Source organism: Bos javanicus, chromosome 19 (assembly GCF_032452875.1).
Source record: "Bos javanicus breed banteng chromosome 19, ARS-OSU_banteng_1.0, whole genome shotgun sequence".
Classification (NCBI taxonomy): Eukaryota; Metazoa; Chordata; class Mammalia; order Artiodactyla; family Bovidae; genus Bos; species Bos javanicus.
The window spans coordinates 62620729-62639954 of NC_083886.1; the positions used below are offsets into that span (position 1 = coordinate 62620729).

The following is a 19226-nucleotide window of genomic DNA, read 5'->3' on the forward strand; positions in this document are numbered from 1 at the left end:
AGGGGGTGGCACGGATGTATGCACCCTCACCAGAGTCCTCCCCAGCACCGCAGCTCAGAGGCATCAAGTCCTCAGCGCTCAGCCTTCTTTACGGTCCAACTCTCACATTCATACGAGACCACTGGAAAAACCACAGCTTTGACTAGACGGACCTTTGTCGGCAAAGTAATGTCTGTGCTTTTTAATACGCTGTCTAGGTTTGTCATAGATGTTGTTCCAAGGACTCTTGAGAGTCCCATGGACTGCAAGGAGATCAAACCAGTCAATCCTAAAGGAAATAAGTTCTGAATATTCATTGGAGGACTGATGCTGAAGCTGAAACTCCAGTACTTGGGCCACCTGATGTGAAGAGCCGACTCATTAGAAAAGACCCTGATGCTGGGAGGGATTGAAGGCAAGAGAAGAAGGGGCCGACAGAGGATGAGATGGTTGGACTCAATGGACATGAGTTTGAGCAAGTGCCAGGAGATAGTGGAGGACAGGGAAGCCTGGCGTACTGCAGTCTGGGGGGTTTGCAAAGAATCGGACATGACTGAGTGACTGAAAAAGAACAATATGCATTACCATGTGTGAAACAGAGTTAGTGGGAAGCTGCTGTATAGCACAGGGAGCTCAGCTCGGTGCTCTGTGATGACCTAGAGGGCTGGGATGGGGGTAGGAGGCGGACTCAAGAGGACGGAGATAAATGCATCCACGTGGCTGGTTCATGTTGTTGCACAGCAGAAATTAACACAACATTGCAAAGCAAATATACTCCAGTAAGAAAAATAAATTTAACAAAAAAAGAATCATTATGAAGCTAGTTACCACTGAGAGTAAACACCCTGATTCCTGCTGGGGAGCTCTAGGGTCCAGGGCAGAATGTATGTCTCCGAGTCATCCCATCCCAGGTGACTGGTTTCCTGCTAACTCCCAGCAGTCACTGGATGAGCCTGCCTGGGGTAGGGCTACTCCCTGAGCACGTCCATGGGACCCTGAGCATCCAGGATGCTGTCAGCTGGTGGTAAGGGAACCATGACCCCGCACACAGTATGAGCCAAGAGACAGCAGAAGGGAAGGTTTCCAGAACCCGCCCTCCACTCTCTAACAACCCAGATGATCAGCAGTGCCCTCTCCCTGTCAGGATGCCCAGGCCACAGGAGCCTTAACAGGAAAAAGGCCAACACTGGACAACTCCACAGGAACAGACATAACAACCAAGGTGTTACCTAAGCTAAGGACTTGAGCAGGCATTTCTCCAAAGATGAACAACAGCCAATAAGCATACAAAAAGATGCTTAACATCTTTCTTTACCTGCTGAGCCACCAGGGAAGCCCAAGAACCCTGGAGTGGGTAGCCTACCCCTTCTCCAGCAGATCTTCCCGACCCAGGAATCAAATCAGGGTCTCCTGCATTGCAGGCAGATTCTTTACCAACTGAGCCACAAAGGAAGCCCTCAACATCTTTAGTCACTGGGCAAATGCAAATGAAAGGTGAGACACTACTTCACATCCCCTCGGACAGCTATGATCCAAAGTGGGGAAGGAGCAGGACTTCCCTGGTTGTCCAGTGGTTAAAACCCCATGCTTCCAATGCAGGCGGTGTGGGTTCAGTCCCTGATGGGGCAGCTAAGATCCTGCATGCCTGGCAGCCAAAACACCAAAACATAAAGTGGAAACAATATTGTAACAAATTCAATAAAGACCTTTATAAAATGGTCCACAGGAAAAGAAAAAGCTTAAAAACGGAGGGAGGAGGATGGGTGGAAACAGGAAGTGCACGTGAGGACATGGGGACAGTGGAGCCGCAGGCACTCCTGGTGGAGTGAGAAAGTGCAAGGACTGTGGTAAGCACGTGTCGCGGTTAGCTCAAAAAGGTAAACGGGATTTGCATGGGATCCAGCAGCTTCACTTGTGAGGACAGACCCGAAAGAATTGAAACGAGAGACTCAAACGGATACCTGTACATCAGCCCAAGTGCCAACGGGTGAACGGACTTTTAAATGTGGCATATGCATGCAATGGAGTATCACTCAGCTGCCAAAAGGAGTGAAACTTTAATCCATGCTACAATGTGGGCGAATCTGCAGAACACTATCCTAAGTGAAATGAACCAGATACAAAAAGACAAATATTGTATGTCTACATTTCTATCAAGTATTTAGAATAGGCAAATTCAGAGAGACCAAACGTAGGTGTCACCAGAGGCTGGAGCACGAGAAATGGAGAGTTACTGTTCTGTGGGTACAGAGTTTCTATTCAGGATGAGAACAAATCCTGAAAACAGATCGTAGTGAATGGTTAGCCAAAAATGTCACTGTACTTAATGCCACTAAATTGCACGCTTAAAATGAACAAAATAATGAGTTTTGTTATATACATTTTACCACAATAAAAACATCAAAACAAGCTTGTTTTTTAAAAAAAATTAAAAATGAAGAAAAAAATTTAAGAGAGGAACTTTGGAACCAATTAATACAGCACATTTAAGCCAGGACTGCTATCTGAGTGACCAAAGCTTAAACATACACAAACAGGAGTTTGCAAAGTATAACACTTCAAATGTGCAAACATGCACATTTTAATAAGCCAACAACTGTTACACCTGTTGCCAGACTTCTCTTTCATTGTCGCTATGAACTTCATAACATGACTATTTTCCTTCATAGTCCTATTACTATTACATCACTAGATCCTTTCTGGTCGAAATTAACGTGGAATAAAGTTCAGAGAAGCTTTTGACTTTCACTTTTTGCTCAACTACTTTTAACATGAATCTTTCCCCAAAATGTCAAAAGCCCATAATTTACGAACTTCTCAACTTTCTATTTTGCCTCCTCCCTTTATAAAATTGGTAAGCACATCTTGTTTTCTCTTTGCTGGAATAAATTTTACAGTGAGTGTAAAATTTATCCATGACAGTGTTCCAACGGTAAAGTTCATCTTCACCCCTTTCTTTCCAGAATCATAGCCCATGCATGCTCAGTCACTTCAGCTGTCTCCAGCTCTTCGTGCCCCCATGGACTGTAGTCTGGCCAGGCTCCTCTGTCCACGGGCTTCTCCAGGCAAGAATACTGGAGCAGGTTGCCGTCACCTCCTCCAGGGACCTCCCCGACCCAGGGAGCAAACCTACGTCTCTTGCATCGGCAGGCAGATTTTGTCCCACTTGAGCCACCAAGGAAGCCCTAGATCACAATCCACCCTTTGCCAATGTCTCTGACACGAGCCTGGGTCATCCCTACATGACAGGTAGACATTTCTATTCTTAACAAAATAAGCAAACCTGTATTTGAAAATCATTATATATTTGAAAACCAGCAGTTATAGACTCGTCACTTCACCAAACGCTTTCATCCTTAAAAAGCGAAGTTACTTAAGAAATTAAGTGAACGTACAGATGCTGATTTGAAAAGATACATCTAGTGACAAGGATGAGAAAGGGTCCTGGTTTGGCTTGCATGTCTTTTCAAAAATACAGAACATTGTTTTTGCTCTAAAGAATATACATATTTATGCTAAAAATTCAAACAGTGTATAAAGATGTATGGTGAAAACCAATTTCCCTTCTTTATCTCTCAGAGTCCCGTTTTTATTCCCCAGAGCGGATCATGAATTGCATTTCCTAGGTTTGCTTTTCAAACATCTTACATGCAAATATAAAGGTGTGCATAAATCATAGGCATCATGCATGAATGCTGATATGAAAGGATTTGGAGAGGGAAAAAAACCACGAATTATATGAGTATGTATACACAGCACCCTGTGTCATACATTTATGCATATGTATATTTTTATCATTATATATATAATATCAGAAAGGATTAGTAGGAAATATGATTTGTGATTCTCTCCGGGGAGACAGAAGTGGGAGTCTGAGAAACAGAGGTGGAAAACGACTTTTACTACACATTTCTACATATGGTTAGAACATTTAGCATAAATAGTATTATTTTTATTACAAAGAATGTATTTATAAAGAGACAACACGCAAATCAAACTGAGGTCCCTCTTTCCTATCACTAGGTAGATCTTTGCAAAGTCACTTAACCTTTCTGAACTTCATTTTTTTCACCCTTAAAATGAAATTCCTAATTTATATCAGGGGTTCTTCAATTGGAAATCCCTTGGGTGTTCTTTAAATACAGATTGCACCCAAAGGTGGATTAAACTGGACTCCCTAGGTTTGAGGTCCCAGAAGGAAATCAACAAAAGTCCGCAAGTGAGTGCTGGCCAGTGACGGGTGCAGTCTGAGTCATTCTCCAGAACTGTACTTCTCTCCTGTATTCAGGCATTCAGTAACATTTTTTGATACTGAAATATAATTATGTTTATGGAGCACTAAAGGTTGAGAGGGGAATAACTGATGCTTTCAAACTGTGGTGCTGGAGAAGACTCTTGAGAGTCCCTGGGACTGCAAGGAGATCAAACCAGTCATTGGAAGGACTGATGCTGAAGCTGAAGCTCCAATACTCTGGCCAGCTGATGCAAAGATCCAACTCACTGGAAAAGACCCCAATGCTGGGAAAGATTGAGGAGGAGAAGGGGACAACAGAGGATGAGATGGTTGGAAGGCATCACTGACTCAATGGACATGAACTTGGGCAAACTCTGGGAGATGGTGAAGGACAGGGAAGCCTGACGTGCTGCAGTCCATGGGGTCGCAGAGAGTCGGTCACGACTGAGCAACTGAACAACAATAAAACTGTCTGAATGTTGGTGTCCCTGCAGAATTCACGTGTTGGAACCCTAACACCGAAAGTGATGGTGTTAGGTGGTGGAGCCTGTTGGGGGTGATTAGGTCATAAGAGTGGAGCCCCCATAAATGGGATCAATGCACTCACAGAAGACCCCACCGAGCTCCTAACCCCGTCCATCGTGTGAGAAGACGGACCTCACCATGCTGGCACCAGATCTCAGACTTCCAGACTCTAGGACTCCGAGCAATCACCTCTGTTGTTTACAAGCTACTCAGTCTAGTTTTTGCTATCGCCCTGAAGGCACCAACACGCAGCTTTAGGAGTGAAACACTGACCTGAAGGAATTTTCGGTCTAGCAGGGAAAACGAAGCAGAAACAAGCAGGATGAACCAGAGCTCGTAGCACATGCCACAAGACGCACGAACGCCAGTTTTCATCACCCCATGAAGTCTTCTCCCTGCCAGCAAAGAAGCTTGACCCATCTCAGACTTTCTTGCCAGCAGATAATCTTCTACCTGGTTCTTGCTTTCGTCCAGCCTGGAATCCTTGATGAGATGATGCTAGAAGTTCTTCATCAGGTGGGAACAGACAAGAAGCTGTATGATTAAGCAGGGAGAAGGGGAACTCACTTAAACTGGGCAAAGGTTCACCTTCTCAGTCAGCAGCTCGGCTGGGCGTGGTGACTGCTGGTCAGGAAGCAGGGCCTCAGGGGGACTGGGTACAAGTCCTTCGGGGATGTGAGACTCCAGGATGGCAGGCTCTCACCCTTGACAAAGTGCCAGTGCCGCACAGGGTAGAGAAATAGAGGACAAGCTCTGAAGGGACCAGAAAGCCCGGGACAGGAGAGATCAACTGGATGATGCGGAAAAACCTCCCTCTTCACTTCGAGGTTCAGAGTCATAGCTAAGTCGATTTAAGAAAAATACATGGATGTGAAATATCGTGGGCGTCCTAAGTGGAGCTAGTGGTAAAGAATCCACCTGCCAATGCAGGATACGCAGGTTTGATCCCTGGGTCAGGAAGATCCCCTGGAGGAGGAAATGGCAACCCACTCCAGTATGCTTGCCTGGAGACTCCCATGGACAGAGGAGCCCGGTGGGCTGCAGTCCATGGGGTCACAAAGAGTCAGACACGGCTGAGCAATTTAGCACATTAACTATTATACACATTTAGATTTTTTAGGTTAGACTCATACAAAGTAGTCAGGGATTCAAGATCTTGGAGAAAGGAAAAGGTACAAATGGACAAACAACTCTGAAAAGAGAGAGTTTTAAAATACACGAAACACTTCCGTTGATAACCCCAAACCCTGGGTTAAGTCCATTTCACCTGCCTTCAAGGTCGTTTAAAGACTGACACGTCCTCCAAGCGGGAGCACGGAGCCTAAAGAGTAAGACGTTGGCCGGAGCGGTTTTCCGGGAACTTGGCTTCGGCGGCATCGAGTCCGGTCTGAGCCGGTTCACACCGGACAGGACCACTGACGCGTCAACGGGGCATGCGCAGATCGGCGAGCTTGGGCCGGTGCGGCGGGTGCTTAACGATGCCTGCGCGGAACAATGTCGAGCACACATTTTTCCAATCACCATTTCCCTGGTGGCTCAGATGGTAAAGAAACTGCCTGCAGTGCAGGTTCGATCCCTGGGTCAGGAAGATCCCCCGGAGGAGGGCATGGCAACCCACTGCAGTATTCTTTGCTGGAGAATCTCATGCAGAGTGGAGCCTAGTGAGCCATACAGTCCATGGGGTCGCAAAGAGTCAGACATGACTGAGGCTGACACTTTTCCCCTCTGGCCATGCCTCAGGCCACCTTTCTTTATTCCTTCCTACAACAAATGGTGACTCTGGCGGGGACTCTTCTTCCCTGAGACTGACATCCTGACCACTTGGGGTACTCAGGGGCCAGCTTGCCTGCCAATGGACCAGACCCAGCGGCTGCAACTGGGACCCTTTTGTCCCTGGTCTCCTCCTGATGTGGACAACTGGCCAGAGTGCCCCGACCGGTAAGGAACAAGAGACTTTATTGAGCTCTCTCCCCTTCCCTCTCTCTTTCCTCTCCTTAACCCTTCCTATCCTTCCCTATTTTCTAGTCCCCTGGTCCTGGATGCAGGAATCTGGTCGAAGGGCCTCAGCCTGAGCTGAGGATTCGAGACTGATCATCTCCTCTTGGCAGAGAACTCGAATTCTGGTTCTGGTCTCGTCTGATTTCTGGTAGGGCCGAGTTCCAGTCCTCCCTTCTCTGGAGGCCCTGGGAAAAGTCCCATAACGCCTGGGTATCTGTAGGTGGCAGGAGACGTCTGTAAGGCCACCCCTTTCACCCCCCTTTCCCACCTCCTCCCCCTTCTTCTTTCAACCTGGCTTCCTCTCCTCCCTTGAAATCTTTGATGTTAGTACTTGGATCTGAAGTTCTGTGTCTCTATAGGAGGTTTTATGAGAGACTGTATTCTTGTATTTAAGGGCTTCTCTGGTGGCGCAGAGGTTAAAGCGTCTGCTTGCAATGTGGGAGACCTGGGTTCAATCCCTGGGTCGGGAAGATCCCCTGGAGAAGGAAATGGCAACCCACTCCAGTATTCCTGCCTGAAGAATCCCATGTCGCAAAGAGTCAGACACGACTGAGTGACTTCACTTTCTGACTTCACTTTCATCAGTAACCACCCCCCAAACCCCAGGGGGTACCACTCCTTGCTTCAGGCAAGATGGATTTAAGATCTGTCCTCTGTCTCCTCCCTTGGCTGCAATAAACCCTCGCTTGCTGCAAAGCTAGGCGTCTTGGAGTTTGGGCTTACTGTGTGTGGGGGGCAAAAATGACCCGGTTCAGTAACAGTCTTTGCTCAGTGACGACCCTACGGAGCGCGTGTCCTGCTTTCCTCTGTGTGCTCCTGGGAAAAGGCTATTGGTATTATTTATTTGAAATAAAATAGTCACTTCTTTAAATTAGCGTTTAATCAAAACCCTTAATTTTACCTAAAATAATCTTACAATTTTAGTATTAATATTTTGAATGATTTGGTCAAATTACCTTAACTTCACCATGTAACTTGAGTTAACCACAGAAATTCCCTGTTTGCAAACCTCATTTACTACACTTGTCCCCTCCTCAAAGCCCCTTAAACAGACAACCTTTCAGAACTCCAGTTGTGTAAACGAAGATATATCTTTAATGGGTGAAACCACCTGATTCTCAGTAGTCAGCACGCTCCTCATTGCATGAGCTGTATAAAAATGGTGGAAAAGATAAACCCTGTCTGTAATCAATTTAGAAATACGTTAGGAAAATGTGATTGCTGGAAACAATGAAGGAGATGGTCAGAATGGATAAAAAAGGAAAGGGCACCACGGAGGGAATGGGGGTGGGAGGATGAACTGGGAGATTGAGACTGACCTGGATACACTCTTGACATGATGTGTAAAGCAGAGGACTGATGAGGACCTGCTGTGTATCACGGGGAACTCGACTCCCTGTCGGTGACCCGGATGGGAAGGAAATTCAAAAACAGAGGATATGTGTACATGTGTTCACTGTGCTGTGTGACAGAAACTAACACAACATCGTAAAACAAGTACATCCAGTAAAAATAATAATAATAATAAGGGAAGAAATTAGCCAATAGAGCAGGACAGGTATACTGAAAATAGTTTGTAAAAGGTAAAGATGGATAAGGCAAATAGCCATCCTGAACACCTGGGGCCTAAGAAAGACTTCTCTAAGAAGGCATTTCCAGTTGGTGTCCACAATGGCTCACACGCTAGTGCAAGGCGATCCGAGCTGAGCACACTCCCTCCTTCCTTGGCAGTGGCTTCAGCCAGTGCTGGGGCCTCACTCTGAACTTGCTGCTGGGAGTCAGAAATCCTGGATTGATGTCCGTGCAGAGTGTCCACCCGGCCGCACTGCTCAGTCACCTGGTCACACACAATCCTTGAGGTTGCTGCGAAGGTCCTTTTCAGGTGGAATGGGCCTGTAAATCCGTCGCCTTGGAATACAGTATTTCTCGTCCATCATGTGGAGAGACTTGTCCAATGAGAGGAAGGACTTAAGGGAAAAGACCGAAGTTCTGAAAGGGGAAGGAATCCTGCCTCCAGGCTGGCAGCCCTGGCTCTCCAGCCTGCTGACCTACGGATTTCGGACTTGCCGGCCCCCACCAATGGGAGAGCCAATCCCTCCAGGTAAACCTCTCCAGGCATCTTTATTGTCATTGTTTAGTCGCTGAGTCGTGTCCGACTCTTTTGCAACCCCAGGCACTGCAGCCCGCCAGGCTCCCCTGTCCACGGGATTTCCCAGGCAAGAACACTGGAGTGGGCTGCCATTTCCTCCTCCAAGGAATCTTCCTGACTCAGGGACTGAAACCACATCTCCTGCATTGGCAGGCGGAGTCTTTACTGGTGAACCACCAGGGAAGCCTCTCTACGCATCTGTCTATGGATTCATCAACCCTACTATTGGCTCTGTTTCCCTGGAGAACGGTGACTAGTATAAACCTCTTTGAGGTTAAACAACACAACAGAATTTAGGGGCATTTTCTTCCTTATCAAAGACAGCCACCCTAAGGGAACCTGAATTCTCTTTGTGTTAAACTGCTTCCTTGCCAACGGTGGCTATGTCTAAATGATTTAAGTATCTGAACATTGACCGATCGATGTTGGACACAGAGGTGGTTTCCCAAAACTAAAATGTGGACCTAATTGTTCCTAGCACTGTGTGCTCTGGTACAAAATGGAAAGGACCTTTGCAAGTAAACGTTTTCAAATTTGGGATAAAGGTAGCAGAAATAGCCTAATATTTTCCAAAAACCCCTTTTCTGTCTGAGTTTTGGGAAGTAACTACAGCATAAAATACTGTAGTGGAAAAAGATTTTTTATCTTTCTTTCATTAGTCTCATTTATCTGCTTCATTTAGAGAGAGAGATCTGTGCTCAGCCAAGTATCTTGCGATCAAGTAAATCTCCAAGGATTGCAACTTGACTGCTGTATTTCAACTACACGGGTCCCCAAATGTCCGTGGCTAACAAAAAAGGGATCCTGTTACCAGTCAAAGTTCCTATCTCAAGGAAATGAAAATGATTACTGGCTTGCATGCCTGTGGGTATTGCCCTAAAGTAAGGCCAAGAACTTCAATTCCAAGTGGTCAAGTTATTCTGTATGCTTCAAAGTTATGGTTTCTACATGGGATTAAAAAAGGGAGGCAGACCATCCAAGATTACAATTGCTAATCCCCAAATAAACAGTTCAAATAGATGCTACGGTACCAATTCAGAAGACCAAATGCATGAGAGGATATCTTAGGGTTTATTTGGGGTACACAAGAAGTGTCTGACTTATCTCGATGGATGAATGCAAACAACAAAACATAGGGATACGGCCACAAGTGGATCATGGATGATCAGGGACAAAAATCTATTTGATTTGAATAAGGAAGCATAGGAGAAAACAATGGGGGTGGGGAATGAAAAGGTAAGAATGCAGAGCGTTTCAAATGCCCGAGTTAGTACCATAGGCTTTATTTTGTGGGCTGGGTCACTTGCATGTCTTTCCATAATCATGAGAAGAAAATATACCAGGTAGCAGCTGATCCCAAAAGGAGCTATTACCACATGAGATAAATCTGAATTCAATACAAGTGTGAAGTCAAGTGTAAGCAACCCTAGGTGAGCCCAGCAAAACCACCACCAACCCACAGACCTGTGAGTGAGAAACACATGTTTGTCAGGGCAAATCACTGAGTTTGGGGCTGTTCCTTATATAGCATAACTACAGCAGCAACTAACAAAAGTGCAATTTTGGAAAAATCAGTCTGCCCATGAGGATTAGGAATACACTGGCACAAGAAGATAATTTAGAGCATTATTACAGATCCTTAGAGATATTTTTGCCCCTCTGACACTATAATGTTCAGGATGCAATAGTCCCGTGTGCTTGGCTTCCAGAGTCAGGAGATACAGAATAAATCCCCTGTCTAATCTACAGTTTGCAGGCAGTCCGGGCAAGAAATAGATCTTTGCTGTTAGAGACCAGTGACGTTCCAGCCTTGCTTCTTCCCTCAGCATCGCTCGGATCATCCTAACTCTAGAAGGGTGTTCTAGGATTCATTCAGCAGCTGTCCAATGTCATGGGCTTTTTTGCTTCCTGTGTTCCCATTCTTTCTTCTTCTGCGAACAGTGATGCCTCCTCTTAAAGTTTCAAGGTGACTGTGGCCATTCTGGTTCAAGATAAGGGACGGCCCCAAGTCTGGGTTGTAAGAGAGGCTAGGAAAATGAGAATGTTCGCCTTTTCCAAATCTATAGCGAACAGCAGGCTCTGCCTACCATGAGGAGTGGGGGAGGGATGGCTTTTGAGCAGGGAGCCCATGGGTCCTATGAATGTTAGGAGAGACTGCCCGCATTTCCCATCCCATCCTGTTATTTACTGAGCACTTCATTCTGCTGGTTCCTTCCCAAAGCTCAGACATTATCCCCCCGACCCCAGCCCCCATGTTACAGATGAGACGCTGGATGGACTCAGAACATCTAACTCAGAATCTCAAAGAAAAAGCCCCGGACCTAGGATGACTCAGGCGGCTGTGCAACGCAGGCTTGAACCTGTCGGGCGGCCTGTCTGTCCCTGAAGGCTTTGATCCGCCCGCCCTGCACGGTAAGACTCCGTCTGCAGTGCTTGCGGGCAGTCAGCGACGCTGCTGCCGGATGCCTCTGGACAACAAAAGCGGCGCGGGACACAGACCCGACAACAAAGTCCGTCCCTGGGGCTCTGAACTAGCCAAAAAAAAAAAGATGATGATGAATTTGTTGTTGTTGTTGTTAATGCCAAAGCCGGCTCCAGTGAAGCAAGCGAGCGCCTGCTGTCCCATGACTTGTAACAGTAAGCCGGGATAGGTTCTCTTGGGCTCCGAGGAAACGTGCCGGTCTGTTTGTAATTCCGCAGCTCACAGCATGCCTGTCAGAGGCTGGCCCTTCATTTCCACCGGCGACTCTCTGGCCTTCTGAAGGCTTCGCAGGTCCCAGAGCCAAGAGTCCTGGCCCCAGATTGTCAGGGGCTGGCGGCCCTCCTCACCGCATCGTCCGTTTCCCAGCACATGCCCTCGCTGTCTCCGGGGAAAGGCCTTCTTGCGGCCTCGCAGGAAGCAGCAGAAGCCGAAGCCGGTGGGGCAGTGAGGTCTCCGCTGTCCGTTACTCACCCCCAGAGCACGACGCCCCCTAATCCCCGGCGCCCGACCCTTGCGTCAGGACGGCGGTCTGCCCCGACCACCGGCCCGGCTCTCCGCGTCCCACGCGGCCGCGCTCCGCCCGGGGGCCTTCCTCACAGACAGAGCAGCCCCTCTTCCCAGAAAGGCGGTCGAGCTTCCCGACCGTGGCGTCTTGGGGAAGTGACATCTCCGTGCTGGGGAATCATCGTGGCTTTTTCGCCTTTGGAAGGTGGTTCCCAGAGAAGGAGACTAGGCTTTTTTTTTTCCTTTCTGGGAATGCTGATGCTGTTATTATCAATCAATGGACTGCTCACTCATCCTGCTCTCTTGATGAGATTGGTTTTGTTTTTTGTTTTTTTTAACATTTATTTATTTGGCTGTCTCGGGTCTTAGCTGTGGCATTCAGACTCTAGAGCAGAGGCTTGTGGAATTTTAGTTCCCTGAAGGAGATCCCCCCTGAATTCCCTGTATTAGAAGGCAAATTGCTAACCCCTGGACCATCAGGGAAGTCCCTCAGTGAGTTTTTAAGGAAGAAAGAGATTTCAGACGGGCCCCCCAGTCAGCACTAGTGGTAAAGAACCCCTCTGCCAATGCAAGAGACGAGATGTGGGTTTGATCCCTGGGTCTGGAAGATCCCCCGGAGAAGGAAATGGCAACCCACTCCAGTACTCTTGCCTGGAGAATCCCACGGACAGAGGAGCCTGGTGGGCTACAGTCCATGGGGTTGCAAAGAGTCAGACACGCTGAAGTGATTAAACTACCACCACCAGCGAAATATTGACAACACTGGTCTCTCCTGATTGCCCACTAACATCTCGAGCTATTTCTTCTCTTTCTCTTCCTGGAGATCGTCCCTCTGTATCTGTTCCTTAATGGGGTTCTTCAGGGTCTGGCCCAAATACCTCCTTTTATGCACCTCTTTCCCTTATTGTGAAGGCATTACATCTATTTCCATGCCTTTGAGGCTTCCCTGGTAGCTCAGTTGGTAAAGAATCCGTCTGCAATGCAGGAGACCGCCATTTGATTCCTGGGTCGGGAAGATCTGCTGGAGAAGGGATAGGCTATCCACTCCAGTATTCTTGGGCTTCCCTAGTGGCTCAGCTGGTAAAAAGAATCCACCTGCAATGCAGGAGACCTGGGTTCGATCCCTGGGTTAGGAGGATCCCCTGGAGAAGGGAAGGGCTACCTACTGCAGTATTCTGGCCTGGAGAATGCCATGGAGGTATAGTCCATGGGGTTGCAAAGACTCACACATGACTAAGTGACTTTCACTTTCACTTTCCATGGCTTTGAATATCATACCCTTATTACCTTTATCAAGATCATGCCTTGGGACCTCCCTGGGAGTCCAGTGGCTAAGATCCTACACTTATAATGCAGGAGGCTTGGGTTCAACCTCTGGTCAGGGAGCTAGATCCCACATGCCACAGCTAAGATCAGAGATCTCAACTGCTGCAACTAAGACCCAGTTCAGCTAAATTAATTTAAAAAAAAAAATATATATATATATATATATTTTAAAAAGATCATGTCTCTGATCCTTTTAAAGTATTCTCCAGGCAAGAATACTGGAATGGGTTGCCATTCCCTTCTCCAGAGACCTTCCCAACCCAAGGTTCAAACGCGGGTCTCCTGCCTTGCAGGCCGATGCTTTACCATCTGAGCCACCAGGGAAGCCCTGAGTGAATCGGAGCAAGGGAAGTCTACTCAGCGCCCTGTGGTGACCTGAACGAGAAGGAAATCTAAAGAAGAGAGCGTATATGCACATGTACAGCTAAGTCACTTTGCTGTACTGCAGAAAGTAACACACCATGGCAAAGCAACTGTACTTCAGTCAAAATTCATTGAGAAAATAAAATGCTCTCCACTTGTTCTGTCACTGTGACTGTTATAAAAGACAAACTTAAGCACATCATGCTCACATTAAACTTGCTTTTTCTTATGTTACTCTTAGGATAAATTATTGGTGGAATGAATAACTAAATTATTAATTGTAGATTAATCAAATAAGTCAATAATGAAAGAGCAGCAGTCAGTGATTCTTCTTTAATTTCAACATAAAAAGCCTGCCACTATTTGGGGAACTTCCCTGATGTTTCAGGATTTAAGATTCTGCGCTCCCAGTGCAGGAGGCCTGGGTTCAAGCCCTGGTCAGGGAACTAGTGATCCTGCAGGCTGCCACTAAGACCCAATGCAGCCAAATAAAGAAACGAATGAATGAATAAAAAATACAGCTTTAAGAAAACACTCTTCCGAGGGCATGCAGAGCCAGACCCTCTTATTGGAAGCACTGAACAAGTCGCTTCTCTTTGCTCTCTGATAACCCTCGTCAGAGCTGCCCAGATAGACAGAGAGACAGAGACGCTTGGCATCTTAACAGTTCCCGGGAGGCTGGCAGTGCTTCCCACAGTTGGGTTTCAGGAAATTCTCTTGGTTCCCTATCATAAATTTCCTTTTGGTTAACGTGGGTTTGTTTTTCTTGTAACCAAATAGGCCCTAAACAGAAATAAAATTAGCCTTCTGCCTTTCCTTCTCAATATAACCCCAAACTTGTATCCAAATCGTAATTTGCAAAGTCATCATATTTGAAAGCTCTGGTACATGTCCCAAGTCCAGGGGCTCATTTGCTGAGTTCTTCACAAGCAAGCTATCCTTTGCCAAGAGAAATAAAAACTTCCCAGTTAAATGATATATTTTTAACTTTTTATTTGGAAATGACTTCAAATTTACAGATAAATTGTGGAAATAAAAATAATATGAAAAATACTCCTATACCCTTTACTCAGATTCACCTATTTTTAACAGTTTAACCCAGTTGTTCTAACATTGGTACTTTTTATCTAAACATACAGCCATCTGGCAGTATCATTTTCTTCTGAACTATTTGATGGTAAATTAAATATAAATAAAATAGAAATTATATACAAATTAAATATATCCACATAAGAATAATGGAGTGGATTGCCATTCCCTTCTCCAGGGAATCTTCCCAACCCAGGGGTCGAACCTAGACCCCTTACATTACAGGCAGGTTCTTTATCATCTGAGCCACAAGTTGCGTGTGAAGTTGCCTCCATTGTGTCCAACTCTTTGCGACTTTATGGACTGTAGCCTTCCGGGATCCTCTGTCCATGGAGTTCTCCAGGCAAGAATCCTGGTGTGGGTTGCTCCAGTAACTCACTGGGATCCTCCAGGGGATCTTTCCAGCCCAGGGATCAAACCCACATCTCTTGCACTGCCACCAGGATAGCCCCTAAATACATACTATCCTAAGGATGAGAATATTCTGCTGTATAACCAAAGTACCATTGTGCGTGCTGACAAATGAACATCAGCAGCATTTTATCTGATTCGCCATTTGTATTCCAATTTTGCCACTTGACAAAACAGAATCCTGTGAAGTATTGCCCACCCCAACTCCAGAGCTCAATGGGAGAGACGCCGCCTGCCAACATAGGAGATGCAGGCTCAACCCCTGGGTTGGGAAGATCCCCTGGAGAAGGAAATGGCAACCCACTCCAGTGTTCTTGCCTGGGGAACGCCTTGGACAGAGGAGCCTGGCGGGCTACAGTCCATGGGGTTGCAAAGAGTCAGACAGGACTGAGTGACTAAATAACAACAACCCCCACTGCAGAACAGGATCCTGTCTAGAATCGGGTATGGCATCGACTTGTCATGTCTCTGACTTCTTTTCCTGTGAAACATTTCCATGGTCTTTATCTTTCTTGATATTGACACTGGAGGAAAATACAGCCCGTCTTTTGTTTAATAGAGAGTTACTCAGTTATTTGTCCCCCTAACAATAGCGACGTCATCTGTGGAAGACACTTTAAATCCACACCAATACCCTGTTCCTCATCCAGTCGCCTTCCTGTATTTAGAATCCGTCGATGATTCTTGCCTGGCATGCAAGGATGTTTTCAGGGATGGCCTGGACCACATCCTGCTGCTGTGGTTAGGGATGATCATTTTCCAAGTACTCCCTGCATCCAGTAGACCCTTGGCATCAACTATTAGCAAGAGAGCTCCTTTCTCTATTAATTTGTCTATTTTTTATATGAACTCATAAGTTCCTATTTTTTCCATTGCTTACAAGGTGTCATTGTTTAATTCCTTCATTATTATTTAATAATTATATAACTGAATTAGTTCAACATTTAAATTGTCCTAGATTTGGCTAGTAGTAGCCTTTTGACAGGCATATATATATATATATATATAAAGTTTTTTGGGGGGGCCACCATACAGCATGTGGGATCTTTGTTCCCTGAGCAGGGATCGAACCCATGCCCCCTGCTGTAGGAGCAGGAGCCTTGATCCCTGGGCTGCCAGGGAAGTCCTGGCCTGTATATACACGTATATTTGTGTTGAGCTTCCCCACCTATGTTTCAAGTTCAGCTTGTACTTCTCCTGCTCCAGACCCAGAATCAGCCATTTCTCTTAATTACATTATAAAAGTGAAATATTGTGCATTCGATTTTCTGAAAATGACGCCCATGTATGCCTGCCTCGCCCTTCGCTATCAGAAAATTTTAGGCATACATAAGAGCAAGACAAAGAAATTCCAGTGGAAAATTCTCCTAATGGCTTATTTCCCCCTCAGTTCCTTGGATAGGAAGATAGACCTCAATGTGGGTTGAATTCTCCTTATTGAAAATCGATGTATTATTATCCTAATTTTCCAAGCGCCGATGCTTGGCATGCTTCTGCAGGTTTTATTGTGAGTTACAAGGCTGGTGATCAACTAATCCAATACATTGCTCAGATCTTCCAGTTCACTAAGACCAAATATGACTGCTCTTTAAAGAATGCAAACTTGTTGGACTCCATTTCTTCATCTACAAGTATAATGATTTTGACTAATTTTATACAAAAATATTGCCATGTGTGGGCTCCATAAATCTGTCTTATTTTGTTACTTGCTACTCTCTCCAGCTGCTATGAGTTTAGCAGAAAATTGCCAAATCGAAAAATAAGCTGTCGTGTGGTAATATCCTCTTTGTGGGCATTTTAAATTTTTGTTATTATATATCTTGCATTTAGAAATATATTGTCTTAAGATATATTAAACACATCTGAGCCTATGCTCAAGAAACAATCACTGCTACTTTTAAAAACAGAATGGAGAATTCAGGACACAAGGTGTTAGAACTTGAACTTTTTTTAGGAGATTTTATGTGACAAGTGTTAGCATCTCATCTAACTACATTTGCTAGATTACCACTCATCTTTAGGAACAAAATGTTAATGAAAACTCAAAATACTGAAATGACAGTAAATGAACTTTTTCCCAGGCCTTTATATTCATGAGGAATGAAATTCTACAATTCTTTGAATGACGGGCAGTTATGTTGTTCTGAAAGGTTTTTGTGGTAGAGTTACTATACTCAACAGGATTATCATAATGTAACCAACTTTCTTAAACTGCCATATTTAAGAAGCACTGTAATAGAAGGTCTATGGTTAAAAGTTTGCATTGGTGACAGTTGGTTCATGGGCACCTCAAACAGTTGTAGTTGCTGCTCAGTCACTAAGTCATGTCCAAGTCTTTGTAACCCCGTGGACTGCAGCATGCCAGCCTCCTCTGTTAGCCACTATCTCCCGGAGTCTGCTTAAATTCACCTCCATTGTATCAGTGATGCTATCTAATCATCTCTTCCTCTACCACCCCCTTCTCCTCCTGCCCTCAGTCTTTCCCAGCATCAGGGCCTTTTCCAGTGAGTCAGTTCTTTGCCTCAGGAGACCAAACTATTGGAGCTTCAGCTTCGGCATCAGTCCTTCCAGTGAATATTCAGGTTAATTTCTTTAGGATTGACAGGTTTGATCTTGCCGTCCAAGGGACTCTCAAGAGTCTCCTCCAGCACCACAGTTCAAAAGCATCAATTCTTAGACACTCAGCTTTCTTTATAGTCCAACTCTGGCATCCATATATGACCACTGGGAAAACCATAGCTTTGACTGTGTAAATGTCATAGTCATGTCTCTGCTTTTTAATACACTCTCTAGTTTGTCATAGCTCTCCTTCCAAGAAGCAAGTTTCTTTTAACTTCATGGCTGCCGTCACTGTCCCCGGTGTTTTTGGAGCCCCCCAAAAATAAAATCTGTCATTTCTTCCACTTTTTCCCTTTCTTTGTGCCATAAGTGATGGGACCAGATGCCATGATCTTAGTTTTTTGAATGACAAGTTTCAAGTCAGCTTTTTCACTCTCCTCTTTCACCTTCATCAAGAGGTTCTTTATTTCCTCTTCACTTTCTGCCATTAGAGTGGTGTCATCTGCACATCTGCCATTAGAGTGGTGTCATCTGTACACATTTCTCTTGGCAGTCTTGATTCTAGATTGTCATCCATCCGGCCCAGCATTTCTCACGATGTCTTCTGCATATAAGTTAAATAAGCAGGTGACCATATGCAGCCGTGACGCACTCCTCTCCCGATTTGCAGTCGGTTGTTTCCTGTCCGGTTCTAACTATTGCTTCTTGACCTCCATACAGACTGTTGTTTGGTTTATTAAATTTCACAACTCACAAGAAGTGAAATAGGGAGAGATCCTTTTTACTAACAGCTTTTTGAAGTATTATTCATATACCATAAACTTCACTCTTACCGCGTGGAACGCAGTGGTTTTCGGTATGTTCACAGAGTTCTGCGTTGGTCAGCACCACCAACTGGGTTGGCCAAAACATTTGTTTGGATTTTCCAAACACCTTGTGGAAAAACCTGAACAAAAAAATAGCCCCACCTGCACAAATGTCATTTTCTCTCTGTGAATCTGCCTCTTCTGGACGTTTCGTGTAAATGGAATTGCACGCTGTGCGATGTGTCGTGACTGGTCACTTTCACTTGTCATGTCACTTTTCCATTAGTAAGACTGTGTCCTTCTTTATCGAACACCTGCCACACACCGTCAGTGTATTCAAGACCTTATCTCAAGTCCTTACTCTTCTTTGACCATGAAGAACTTTGGAAAAAAAGTTGTCCAGCCATAGAATGTGTGTTTCAAAGCTTAACCGAGGCTCCAGAAACACGCGCAATACCTTTACCACTGAATCATTTGATATGATTTGCAATGGCACCTGCTCCAGTGCTCTTGCCTGGAAAATCCCAGGGACGGAGGAGCCTGGTGGGCTGCAGTCCATGGGGTCCCTAGGAGTCAGACACGACTGAGCAACTTCACTTTCACTTTTCACTTTTCACTTTCATGCACTGGAGAAGGAAATGGTAACCCACTCCAGTGTTCTTGCCTGGAGAATCCCAGAGACGGGGGAGCCTGGTGGGCTGCCATCTCTGGGGTCGCACAGAGTCAGACACGACTGAAGCGATGTAGCAGCAGCGCAAGAATACTGAAACAGTCACTGAAAAACAATCAGAGTTCAAATCT

The 19226-nt window shown here is 45.5% G+C and overlaps 1 long non-coding RNA gene across 3 annotated transcripts in view; it reads right to left on the reverse strand.

Annotated features, from left to right (window-relative positions):
- Positions 1-19226, reverse strand: part of LOC133232964 (uncharacterized) — a 109061-nt gene that overhangs the window by 68452 nt on the left and 21383 nt on the right. For all 3 annotated transcript variants that reach the window (XR_009731544.1, XR_009731543.1, XR_009731542.1), the window contains exon 2: positions 5012-5272. This is a non-coding gene — a long non-coding RNA (uncharacterized LOC133232964). The remainder of the gene's footprint in view (positions 1-5011; positions 5273-19226) is intronic.